The following is a 13,386-nucleotide window of genomic DNA, read 5'->3' as shown; positions in this document are numbered from 1 at the left end:
ATTAACAGTAGCTACTCTGGAGTTGGGATTGAGGTAGTGGGAGTGGAGTCAACGGCAGGAAGGGAGAGGTGCATTAACTTTTTTTTTTTTTTTGAGACTGAGTTTCGCTCTTGTTGCCCAGGCTAAAGTGCAATCATGTGATCTCGGTTCATTGCAACCTCCGCCCCTCCGGGTTCAAGCAATTCTCCTGCCTCAGCCTCCCGTGTAGCTAGGATTACAGGCACACTCCAACACGTCTGGCTAATTTTTGTATTTTTAGTAGAGATGGGGTTTCGCCCCATTGGCCAAGCTGGTCTTGAACTCCTGACCTCAGGTAATCCACATGCCTCGGCCTCCCAAAGTGCTAGGATTACAAGCGTGAGCCACCGCGTCTGGCCTAACTTTTTACTTTCTTTGCTTTTATATCCTCTGCAGGCTTTTGTCATCAGTGTTTGGAGTTACAAACCCAATAAACATATTGAAACAAGAAATACTATTGAATCCTTAATGCCATGCTATTCTTCAATTTTAAAAAAATTAAAAATTTAACCAAGAGCTGGACACCATGCTGAGTACCTCAGATATACTATTGCACTGAATCCTAACAACCCTACAATATGCAATCCTATTAGTCTCACTTGACAGGTGAGTAAACTTAGACCTGGAGAGATTGATTTTCCAAGATCATACAGCCAGTGTGCAGTGAACCTGGATCTTTACAGTGCGGCACCTCTTCTCCCTCTGATACTTATGGACATCCTACAAAACCCAGCTTTAATGATTTCATCTCATGTGCACGTGTAGTCTTCCCGAACACACTTAGGCACGAAGATGACCCTGTCCTCAAGGGACTGAGAGACCAGGGAGGAGACAGCCAGCTAAACAATTACAATCTAGTGCCATGAGAATACATATAGCTTAACAGGACTCTGTTCAAGCCGAGGGAGCTTAGACCACATGTCTGAGGCAGCCAAGGATCTCCAGAGAATATACTTTGAGCTGATTGATAAGGATACCCAGGATTTTTTCAGGAGGGTCAAGGAAGGTGTGAGTGGTCAGAGGTGGGGAGAGGGTTTAGAAAGGGATTTGAGGCCTGGCATCTGTCTCAGGAGACTCAGGGCTCCTATACACCTGGGCATACTCTGGAAACAACAGTTCTGTAGTTCTGTGTGGCTGGAGGGTCAAATTGGCCTGAAGGAGGGACAAAGGGAAGGACGTGCACCTTGAAGCTTAAGGCCAGATCACCAAGGCCTTTTCAGTTGAAACTGGGTTTTTACACTTTATTCTGTGAACGAAACAGAGCTGTTTGAATATTTGAGCCTGGTGTGTTAGAAAGATGAAAAGGGGCCCCAAGGGGGCTGTTGTGGGAGGTCCCTCCTCAATCCCTGGGCTCTTCAAGAACCTCTTGTCTTGGCATTGAGCGGTCAGGTCGTTTCTGCCCCAAGCTGGGAATTGCCTTAGGGCAAGGACATTGTCTCATTTGCCAGTGCATCCCGGCACCCTGCACAGCGCCCGGTATACACAAGGTACTCAGTAGGGACTGAACCCGCCAGCAGAATGCTGGGCACCAAGAACGTGAGGCCAGGGACTGTAGGCTAGAAAGCGAACCTTTATTTCTTCCCCAGCGCCGCCCCTGGCACAGAGCTGGTAGGTGTTCAGTCAAAATCTGACCCAACCATAAGGAGGTCAGAGAGGTCCTGGGCCCAAACTCAATCCCAGGGAGGTTCATTATAGGCGGGTGAAGGAGAGGTGATTGTAGCAGCTTCTGTTCAGTGACTGCTGTGTGCCAGGAGAATTCATACCTATTGTCTTATGCTATCTCCCCAACAGCTCCTAAATTGGAATTATTGTACCAGCTTTCCTGATGAGGAAACTGAGGCTCAGAGCGGTTCTGTAACTTGGCCAAGGTCACACAGCCAGCAAGTAGGTGGGCGGAGGCACAAGTCAAAGCCTACTGGCCTGCCCCTCCACCTCGGGAGGCAGAGCGACGCCTACTCCGTTTGTGTGGCTGCTGGGGTTGGGGGGCACCCCTGGGGTGCGGGGTCCGGGGAGGGCGGCTTGCCGCCGCGGCTCGGCGCAGCTCCCAGGTTCGGAAGTTACGAAGTTTCCGTGCATTTCGCTAGCCTCCCAGCGCAGCTCGTCTCCGCTCCGCCGCAGTTACGCCGCTAGCGCAGCGAGACTCAGGTGCTGCAGCGGGCGGGGGCCTGGGGCCGAGAGGAAGGCGGGGACGCAGTTTACGTAACCGTCCGCTCGCAGGTGCATGCGGCCGCCGGCCGCGACTGCTCCCTGCGCGCTCCCAGGTGCGCAGTTGGCGCAGGCCGCGGCGCAGCACAGTGGCGGCGGGCGCTGGCCGGCGCTCTCAGGTGCGGCAGGGCGCGCGTGGAGGGGGCGCGCGGCGAACGAGGGGGCGGGCTTTCCGTTCCCCAGCAGCCGTGGGGCCCGCCCCCTGGCCTGGCCAATGGGCGCGCTCGGCGGTGTCACGTGCTCACCGCCGCCGCTGCCGCCGCCGAAGCGGAGACCGGAGCCGCGAGCGCCACCAGGGCAGCAGCCGCCGCAGCCGCCGCCGCTGGGCAGAGGAGCCGGAGACTCGAGCGGGCGAGGTGGCGGCGGCGGCGGAGCGGGAGCGGGTACCGGGCGCGGGCAGAGCGCGGCGGCGCGGGTAGGCTCCGGCGGCGGGGCGGGCGCCTGCGCGACGGGCCGTCCCGGGCGGGCGGCGGTTAAGGCGGCGGTTGAGGTGGTTGGCGGAGCCGGCCCGGGCCCCGCATTGTTTGTTGTGCGTCCTTAGCAGCGGCGGCGGCGGTGGCGGCCGAGGAGGAGAGCAGGGAGCAATCCCAGCCCCGCGGCTCCGGCATTGTGGCCGCCGCCGCCGCCGCTGCGGTGCCCCGGCCGCTTCGGGCAAGGGCAGCGGGCAGCCTTCCTCACCTTCGCGGGGACGGGGTCCCGGCCGAGCAGGGGAGGGCGTGGGCAGGGTGGGGGGACGCGGTGTCGGGAGGTCTTCCGGGACGGAGGGCGAGGGGCTCGGGGCAGGTGTTGGAGGACATTAGGGGCAGGAGCTGGGGAGAGGCTTCGGGGGGCAGGCGGAGGGTGTGGGCAGATTTGGGGATAAATAGGGGTGCAGAGGGATCCGGCCCAATGGAGGAGGAGAGCCTTCAGGCAGGTTTGGGGGGCCCCCTGGGCCAGGCGAGTGCGAGATGGAGGACGTTCTGGCCGGTGGGGGGGCACTATATTGTGGGGTTCAAGAGGGAGTCAGGGGGCCTTTGGGGAGGGCTGGGACGAGTGGGGTGGGAATGGAGGGAGAAGACTGGGGACTCGAGCAGAACTGGAAGGAGCACTGCGTGCCAGGAGCAGGGAGTGGGGCGGGTATTAGGAAGGCCACTGGGACGCTCGTGAAGGGGAACGATGGAGGAGGGGGTCGGGGCAGGGGGAAGTGAGGGCAGGCAGGGAGCGCCTGAAAGGGAGGGAGGAAAGCAGGGTGCCTAGGCGTCTGGGGTGGTAGGGAAATGAAGGGTAGGCCCAGGGGCTCCAGGAGACCTGCGAGGGGTGTGAGGTAGTGTGTGGCCAGGAGTATAGGGGTGACTGCAGGGAGGCGGAAGGGGGTTGACCTGTGAGGATAAAAAGGCAGGTATCTGGTGCTCAGGGAAGAGGAGTATGGGGTGGAAGGGGGAAGTTGATTGGGGCAGAGACTTGAGTTTGAGGGCTTGCAGAGAGAGGTGGGGACAGTAGGAGAAGGGTGATGGGGATGGAGAGCAGGAGGTGTGTGGGGGCATTTAAAGGATTGCGGGAGAAGTGCGTGAAATGGAGGGTGTTTATGCAGGAAGTATGGAAGAAGGTGGGAGCAGCAAGAGAGGGAACTTTGAGGTAGGACGGAGGGTGAGGGGTTCTTGACAAGTGTTGGAGGACATTAGGGGCAGGAGTTGGGGGACAGGGACAGGTGTGTGGGGTGGCATGGAGTGTGTGAGGTGGAGGGCAAAAGCGGGTGGGGAAAGGAAGTGTTCTTGGAGTGGCAGGTAAAGTGTGGGAGCAAATGGAATGAAAGATTTCTGAGGCAGGAAGTGTGGAGAGGCTGGGGAGGAGGGAGGTGGAGGAGAGTGTGTGAGAAGGAAATCAGTAGAGGGGGACAATGGGACACACTGGAGGGGAAGGTGGACAGGTCTGGAGTACAGTAGGTGGAGGGAGGGAAGCACAGGTTTGGGCCACTGAGTTTTGTGCTGTAGGGAGAAGGGAGGTAGGGAGAAGGAAGGTGGACAGACTATTTTGGGGTAGAGAATGTAGAAGAATGCTTAATACCTATAGTGGAGTAAGAGAAGGGCAAGGTAGAGGTGTATGTGGACATGTCTGTAACTAGAAAGGCATAGGTGATGGATTGGAGTGGTGGTGGTGGAAGTAGGATGCCCAGGTTTAGGGCAGGAAATGACTTTAAGTTGGAGAGAGCTAGGAACACAGGTTGCTTGAGAGAGTATGGAAGATCCAAGGAGTGGGAGTATGGGGAGAGATTCGAACACTTTGAGTTTCGAGAGATGAAAGGGGCCAAGATTTTTAGGTCATTGGAAGTATAAGGAAGGGCAGGCAGAGTGTAGAAGTTGGAAAAATAACTAAATGGAGAGGCTTAAATTCCATACTAAGAGAAACTGGAGATTGAGGGGTGCGGGGACCTGAATTCTGGAATGATATTAATGGAAAATGGAGGACATTAAACCCAGTGTCATATCTGAAAGTTCATACTCCTAGGGTCAGAGAGATCATTGAGCCTGCTTTTAATTCCAGAACCCGGTAAATGACGAAGGGGTAAGGGAGAGCTGAGTGCACATCCCCAAATTTGAAAGAGGTGTGTAGTGGGTATCATCCTAGCATATTGGTTTGATGAGTGGACAGAAGAGCCACACAGGGTCATGAGGAGTGCACCAAGAGTGAATGGAAATGGGATTGCAGCAGGTGCAGGGCAGATGTCTTTGTGAAACTGCAAGAGACCAGGCCCAGTAGCCAGTTGCATTTAAGGGCTATGTATAAGAGAGGGAGAAAGGGATACCTTGGTGCAATGTCTCAGATATCCTGGGGCTTTCTGGGTAATGGGTCAGTATTCAGGCATGGGGTGATGTAATATCTGAGTCCCATGCTGTAGGCAGACAGAAGTAATGTACACCTGGCTCCTGAAAGTGGCAGAATTGGAGCTTTCTGACTCTTTCAAGATGTGAGTAACTGATCTGGATTGTTGACTTGTCCTCCCAAATAGTTCAGGTAAAATTTAGTTGGAGGCTTTTGGATTCTCTGGTATTTTGATTTGAGTTGGGAAGTGTAATGTTAGCTTTATTGAGGAAAGACACTTATGGGGTTGGGCGGACATATGGCCTTCATCTTGCCAAACACATGGGAAGTAACCTTTAGGGGTTTGAACACAGACACTTATTTCAGTGCAAGTCTCATTCACTGTTCTGTGGCTTGTGTTAGATTCTTAGGGATTTGAAAGGATTAAGCAAACTACTTTGAGACTGCTTCAGTAAGCAAGGTTTCCTAGAATCTTGGAAAACGACTTCCCTTTTGACAGTTGAAAATTAAGTCTTGTCAGATTTTGCTAAAAAATAAATTTCATCATGTTGCAGAAATAACTTCAATTATCACTCTGTGGGCTTCACATAATGTGTAGTGTGGTACCTAGTATGATTTCAAATAAAAGGTTCGCTTTGGTAGCTTGGGAGCTTTCTGGGTTGATTAGTTTTCTTCTTTTGTCGATTTAGGAAGTATCTTAATGCAGCCATTGTATGTTTGAATAATAAGTTTGAGTGGAAGTGGGAATCTTGCCTAAACATAATGAGGGCGGAGCAGAACAGCAAATTTTAAGTAATCGGAATCTGTTAATAAAAATATTAAAAAATAAACTGGAAGCAAATGATTTGTAAAATCCAAATTTGAAGTGTGTCATGGCAGCAAAAGAATGCTCTGAAGGCGTTGCTGTGAGATTTTATTTTTGGAGGGAAAGATTTTAAAGGTGTAATATCCCTTCGATTGAAACTCTTTGAGTATTTTGAGATTTGATGTATGTATACAGTATAATTATAGGGAGCGTGTCTGACCTTATTTGCTTTTTGGCAGAGAATTTGAGCAGTAGGATATAAGATGAATAGAATGAGCTTTGAAAATTCTCTCCAACATAGCCATTGTTTCCTCCTTGTATTTTTTAAGTCCATTGTGTTCCTTTTATTGACTTGAGGTGCGCACTACTTTCTTGCTCAGAATACTCAATTCTGGCATAGTGTTCTGATTATATGTATTGTTCTGTGAAGTTCTATGAATTGGTACAATTTGTAGGCACTTTAGATATCCTAAGTTTATGAACCAAGGAAAGCAGGTTATTTAGGCTTTGTAGGCTGAATAGTTGGGTTCTGGTTTTATTTTCACTGGTGACTTGCTGGACAAGATATTTAATCCCTTCCTGCTGGTTTATTCTCCAGAAACCTGACTCTATCCATCTCCTATGAGAATCAAGGTGGTTTATGTAAAACAAGTTTAAGTCTTTCGGGAAGACTAGAACTATGCAAATATGGGGATAGATGTTATTTAGTTCCTTTTTTCTCCCTTGTGGTTTTTAGACTGGTCAAATATTAGTACTTCATAATTTGCCATTAGGTGGATTAATTTGTGTGAAAGTTGAATAGAGATGAAATTTATGTGACTATCAGAGATGTCTGCAAATTGAAGTTTATTCATTCTTTGCTGTCTGCTTACCTTTCCAATTTCTCAGCTGAGTATTAGTGCTGGTTTGAATTCTTCAGCCTGAGCAAAAGCTTGTGAGAGACATTGGATTCCAGCTATAGCTCAAGATTTTTTCTAAGCAGGAATTTCCAGAGACAGAGTACTTCTTTGGCTCAGTGAATTCAAGTCTTTTTTTTTGCTTTTTTTTTTGAGATGGAGTCTCGCTCTGTTGCCAGGCTGGAGTGCAGTGGCACAATCTCGGCTCACTGCAAGCTCCACCTCCCGGGTTCAAGTGATTCTCCTGCCCCAGCCTCCCAAGTAGCTGGGACTACAGGCGCCTGCCACCACGCCTGGCTAATTTTTTGTATTTTTAGTAGAGACGGGGTTTCACCATGTAGGCCAGGATGGTCTCGATCTCCTGACCTCGTGATCTGCCTGCCTCGGCATCCCAAAGTGCTGGGATTACAGGCGTGAGCCATCGCACCCGGCCAAATTCAATTCTTATATTAGAAATAGTAAACATGATACATTTTCCTATGTATTTTGCAGAAAATTGATTACTGACTGAGTGACTGGAATAGAAAAAATAGAGCTATCCCTTCTGCTAGTGACATCAAGCTTCCTTCTTCTGATTTACTGAATACTCCTTCCTTTTTCAAGTTTTAGTTATCAAATAATTACCTATCACTTGGTATTTCCATATGCGTTGACAGGTTTTGCTCTATCTGAGGGGGAATGATTTTTAAATGCTTTCTTAATGTTGTGTTTGGTTTACAAGTTGTAAAGAGCCTTCCAGGTGCTGGTCATGATTGACACAGCAAAAATGTAAATAGCAAATTGCTTTTTTTTTTTTTTTTTTTTTTTTTAAGAGACAGAGTCTTGCTTTGTGGCCCAGGCTAGAGTGCAGTGGTGTGATCATAGCTTATTGTAACTTTGAACTCCAGAGCTCAAGTGATCCTCTCGCCTTAGAATCTCAAGTAGCTGGGACTACAGGCATGTGCCACCACATCTGGCTATTTTTTTACTTTTAGTAGAGACCAGGTCTCAAGGGCTTGTTGTGTTGCCCAGGCTGATCTTGGACTCCTGGGCTCAAGCGATCCTCCTGCCTCAGCATAGGTTGCTTTATTACGCATTAATTTGCCGTGAGCTTGGTAATGCCCAGCTCCGATAGTGATCTATCTTTGCTATGTGATCTACTCTAATAGTTTACTCTCTTAGGTAACATGCTTGGACGCTGTTACCCATTTTACTGCTTTTCTGTTTTCATTTGTTTTGCATAGGTCCTTTTATGGGAAGATTGGTTGTTTTTCAAAATTCGTTTAGCTACAGAAACTATTTCTGACTAGTAATTCTAAGAGGCTAGTGGATCAAGTCTAATTTTAGAAAACTTTATTGAGAGATGTAAGTTTAATGTATATATCAGTTAAAATAGAAATAAATAAGGCCAGATTAATGGTGATATAGATAATTAGGTGATTTGAGCCCGAAAGTTGTGTTAATCTTTAATATAGCTTTTAGTTCTTGCATTGAATAGTGAGGTGACCAAATGACCTGGTTTGTAACTTTCATGTCTAATTTGAATTATTTCTTGTCTTAAGTGTCCGTTAAGTGCATCCTATTTGAGAAGTATAGTGCCTGCCTCACACATGTGCATGTGGCTGAATGAAGCAGTCCTAAATTTTATTTGGTATTCAAATTCTCTTAACTTCTGACATAACTAGCACTGTGTAAAACATCTGCTTTCTTTAGTTAATTTTAGCATAACTTGAAAGGGTACAGTTGATTACATCAATAATAAAATCACAGCCTTGCATTGTGTGACTTCATGGTTCATTTCCACTTGAAAAGTGAGAATTCTGCAGCAGGTTGTGTAATAAATTCTGAGGCATTTCTGGGTCATGGGTAAGATGTAGTTTCTTACTGCACCTGCAGAATTTCCTGTTCTTTGCAGTTTTCCAGGTGCCAGGATTTTTCACAATATCCTATTGGGCTGATCAGCATTTTATTTATGATTTTAATTTAACCAATGTAGTGCTGTTGACATATAGTGACTAGTAATTGTCCTAAAGGGCTCTGTCTAGATTTTTTTCTTACCATGCTTGTTTCAGTATGCCATTATTAAGCCTGTTTTGCCAGTTAATTCAGCAAGCATAAATTGACATTTAGGCTCAACGGCGTGTTTTGTGCCAGACCTAAGATTTCTTAGTATGCCTCGATAATACTGGTTTGAGTAAAAAATAGATTCTTCTCTAGATATATTGGCCCTTAATGTGAAAATGGAGTTTATAACTGGTTACTTATGTTTAGTCAGCCTAAATGGAAATCAGTACAGTTTAAGACAGCTAGGCAGTGACCTAACAAATAAGCGGTTGGTTTGCAAAAGTTAAGATGGAGGCAGTTCATTTTTAAGATGTTTATAGTTCAAGTAAATCCGAAACTCATTAACATTGCATGTAATCATTGGCTTCTCTACAGCTTAGGCAACCTAAATTTTAACCTAATGAAGTTTTGGATACTGGATAACTCTTGAGTTAAATAACTCTAACTCACAAAGCCAGTGAACTAGAGGGGAAAAGTGTTGCAGTTTTGATGGTTAAAAGCTGGAGAGAATAAAATCTCAAGCCTTTAGTGTGAATATTTTCAGTTGTTTTTGAAGTAAGCTGTGAATGAGCTTATAATGCCAAGGTTAGCATAGAAGGACAGATATCAAACATTGTGATGAGGCTTTTAAAAACACGGTATCTTAAAAATAAGTACTAATTGCGATTTTTTTGATCTGCCAGTTTCGTGGTAAATGTTGTAGAACTATACAAAATTGACTTTTGAAGTTGGTCAGCCTTATCGTTCCTTTATTTCTAGAGCTCAGAGTTGTATACCTGAACTTTGGTCCCTGTGATGGCTGTATAGTGTAGGTGAACAGTAGAATATTACATTTAGGGAAATGGAGGCACAAGGAGTTCACTTTAGAGCAGAGATTGGCAGACTATCATCACTCACAAGTTGCATATCAAATTCATGTTAGTTTCTGAATTTGGCAAGGAAGATTGATGGCTGAGCAAATTTGAAATCTGCCTCTTTTAATCAAGCTGTTGAGTACAAGTCTTTTCATGGACTGAATGGGATAGTGCTTCGTCCTCCTAGGAAGCTCAGAGTCCCAGGATTATGGGGTAGTAATGAATCTGAGAAAAAGTACTGGCACTGGGTGGAGTATGGGGATGCCCACGGTGCCTGGTGTGCAACCTTAATTGCTATATTAGCAGAATGTTTTTGGTACTAAAAGACTTAGCTGTGAGATCTAATCCTATTTACTAGTTGTAGATCTCTCTCCTTAAGTCTGAAATAGGAATAATACTCCTAACTTAGGGTTGTATTGAAGATTAAATTTCCATATAGCCATCAATCAGCTTCACCAATTATCAACATTTTGCTGCTCAGCCCTCACTCACAATTGCATTTTACTATTTTTTTTTGGCTAGAGAATTTATAGCAAATCTTAGACATCATATACTTTGATCCATAAACACTTCAGTATGTATTTCTGACTGATAAGAACCAAAAAAACCACATAACCATAACATTATTTTAACTCCCTAAATTAACAGTAATTCCTTATCTTCTACTCAGAAGGACGTGGATTTAAAACATAGCTCTTAGAAACCACTTACCAGCTTTGTGAGTTAAGCATATTATTTACTCTCTCAGAGCTTCTGGTTCCTTATCTGTAACATAAAGATAATACCTCATGAAGTTATTTTGTGCTTAAATGAAATAACATATAAAATGTTGAACACAGAGGTTCTTGGCAAGTGGTCCAGCCTCTCATCTGAGCCTCCTGTGACATGTGAATTAGAATTATGGACTGCTCTCCTCCCTTCTTTAGTATCACAAAGAGTAACAGTACTCTGGAATTACTGCCCACGAGCCTAGTGAAATTTCTCTTCATTGGGCTATTTGACTCTTCTAGTGAAATTCTATTAACAGCTGAAATGATGTCTCTGTCTCTTCTGCAACATCATTATTCCCGTCTACTGGCTCATTCCAGTTGGCGCACACATACTATGGTTCATCTGTTTTTTTAAACAACCATTTCTTGACCACATGCCTTTTTTAGCTGCTACCCAATTTCTCTGCTCCCCTTTACAGCAAAACTTTTTTAAAGAGTTGTTTCTTCTATTCATCTTTAGTTCGCGTGTTCTCTCCTGAAACCACTCTAGTGAATTTTTTAACCCCACCACTCTACTGAAACTGTAACTGTCAAAACTATGAAGTTTAATTCTTATTTGACCTATTAGCTGTGTTTGGCACAAATGGGTACCTCCTTTTGTGCAACACTTTCTGCTTTGGTTTCTAGGATACCATACTACTTACCGGTTATTCTACCTACTTGGCTTCATAGTTTCTTTTTTGGTTCTTCATTATTACACCTACCTCTTAATATTGGACTGCCCCATGGGATCTCTGGTTTTTTTTTTTTTTTTTTTTTTTTGAGATAGAGTTTCACTCTTGTTGCCCAGGCTGGAGTGCAATAGCGTGATCTCGGCTTACCGCAACCTCCGCCTCCCGGGTTCAAGCGATTCTCCTGCCTCAGCCTCCTGAGTATCTGGGATTACAGGCATGCGCCACCACACCCAGCTAATTTTTTGTATTTTTTTAGTAGAGACGGGGTTTCTCCATGTTTGTCAGGCTGGTCTCGAACTCCGGACCTCAGGTGCTCCACCCGCCTCGGCCTCCCAAACTGCTGGGATTACAGGCATGAGCCACCGTGCCCTGCCCCTCTGGTCGTTATTCTCATTTCCTTGGTGCTGTCACCCATTCTTGTAGCTTTAAATGCGTGTGATGATGACTCTCAGATCTTCTTGTTTTTTTTTTTTTTTTTTTTTTTTTTTTTTTTTTTAGTCAGAATTTTGTTCTTGTTGCCCAGGCTAGAGTGCAATGGTGCAGTCTTGGCTCACTGAGCCTCCACCTTCTGGGTTCAAGTGATTTTCCTGCCTCAGCCTCCCAAGTAGCTGGGATTACAGGTACGCCACCACACCCAGCTAATTTTTTTGTAGTTTTAGTAGAGACGGGGTTTCACCAGGCTGGTCTTGGAACTCCTGACCTCAAGTGATCCACCTGCCTTGGCTTCCCAAAGTGCTGGAATTACAGGTGTGAGCCATTGCGACTGGCCAACTCTCAAATTTTTATCTGTAGCCTGGAACTCCAGGCTTGTATATGCTACTGCCTACCTGACATCTCTTATATCTTTTATCCTTATTTCAAATTGAACTTACCATGTCTCCTCTTCCCCTTGCCCCTTTTATAATCTTCCATATCTCAGTAAATAGCAGCTTCATCTTTCCATTTTCTGAGGTCAAAACGTGGAGACATTCTTGACTCTTTCCTCACACATCACATCTGATCCCTTAGGAAATCTTACCAGCCCTGTTTAAAATATATCCAGAATCTGACCACTTCTCATCACTTGCACCAGCGTAAGCCTACATTACCTTCTCCAAGTTTTTGCAGTAATCACCCCCCCTTTTTTTTTGCCCTTTCCTCCTTATAGTCTATTCTTAATACAGTAATAAGAATGATCTTTAAAAAAAAGTAAGTCAGATTTTGTCTTCTCTGGTCAAAACCCTCTAGTGATTGCCCATCTTGCTTAAAGTAAAACACAAAGTCCTGTCAAGTCCTTCTGTGATTGAATGCCTTCTTGGCTGTCTGATCTCATCTTCTCTTACTCTTCTCTTTGCTTACTCCATTCTGGCCACAATGGTCTTCTTACGGATTCTTTTTTTTTTTTTTTTGAGACAGAGTCTCACTCTGTCACCCAGTCTGGAGTGCAGTGGTGTGATCTCGGCTCACTGCAAGCTCCGCCTCCCGGGTTCACGCCATTCTCCTGCCTCAGCCTCCCAAGTAGCTGGGACTGCAGGCGCCCGCCACCACGCCCAGCTAATTTTTTTGTATTTTTAGTAGAGACAGGGTTTCACTGTGTTAGCCAGGATGGTCTCGATCTCCTGACCTCATGATTCGCCCACCTCGGCCTCCCAAAGAGCTGGGGTTACAGTCGTGAACCACCCTGTCCGGCCTTCTTGCGGATTCTTTAACATTCCAGGCATATTTCTGTCTCAGGTCCTTTGCACTTGTTGTTTACCCTGTCCAGAATGTAGTTTTTCAGACATTTGCTTGGCTCCATCTTATCTCTCATTTTCAGTGAGGCCTTCTCTTACCACCCTATTAAAATGGCAGCTCCTCCATTTCTGGTTCTCCCTACCCAACCTTTCACATCTTCTTTTTCTCCATGCCACTTTAAACCATTTCACTTATGATATATTTTGCTTATATTGTTTATTGCCTTTGTTTCTCCACTTGATATAAGCTCCATGAAAGCAAGGATTTTTGTTGGTTTTGTTTTCTGTAGATTTCAAGCACCTAGTAGAACAGTGCCTGGCATTTAGTAGGAACCTGAGTATTTGAATGAATTATTTTATTAATTGTAGTCTATTACTTGGAAAAGGTTTAATTTTTTAAAGTTTTAATGTCAGTTTTTCTTTGGAATATTATGCACCTTGAAGTCATCTTTTTGCTGTATTTCTGTTTTTCTTGATGAGTATCCTTATTAGTTTATTCATCTTGAGTCCTTACTAAGCACTGTGCTAGTTGCATTGGGATATACAAAGATATCAATATAATAATTATATACAATTTTATAAATAAGTATAGAATATATAAATAAAATTA

At 45.4% G+C, this 13,386-nt stretch overlaps 1 protein-coding gene across 1 annotated transcript in view; it reads left to right on the top strand.

Moving 5' to 3' along the window:
• Window positions 1-2,487: 2,487 nt before the first annotated feature.
• Window positions 2,488-13,386, top strand: part of STRB (spermatid perinuclear RNA binding protein) — a 151,362-nt gene continuing 140,463 nt past the window's right edge. The window contains exon 1 of the mRNA XM_011711303.3: window positions 2,488-2,638. The gene's annotated coding sequence lies outside the window, so the exon portion shown is untranslated. The remainder of the gene's footprint in view (window positions 2,639-13,386) is intronic.

The sequence above is a fragment of the Macaca nemestrina genome, chromosome 14, assembly GCF_043159975.1.
Source record: "Macaca nemestrina isolate mMacNem1 chromosome 14, mMacNem.hap1, whole genome shotgun sequence".
NCBI lineage: Eukaryota > Metazoa > Chordata > Mammalia > Primates > Cercopithecidae > Macaca > Macaca nemestrina.
Note: the sequence above shows the minus strand (reverse complement) of the source record. Positions and strands in the feature narration are given on the sequence as shown.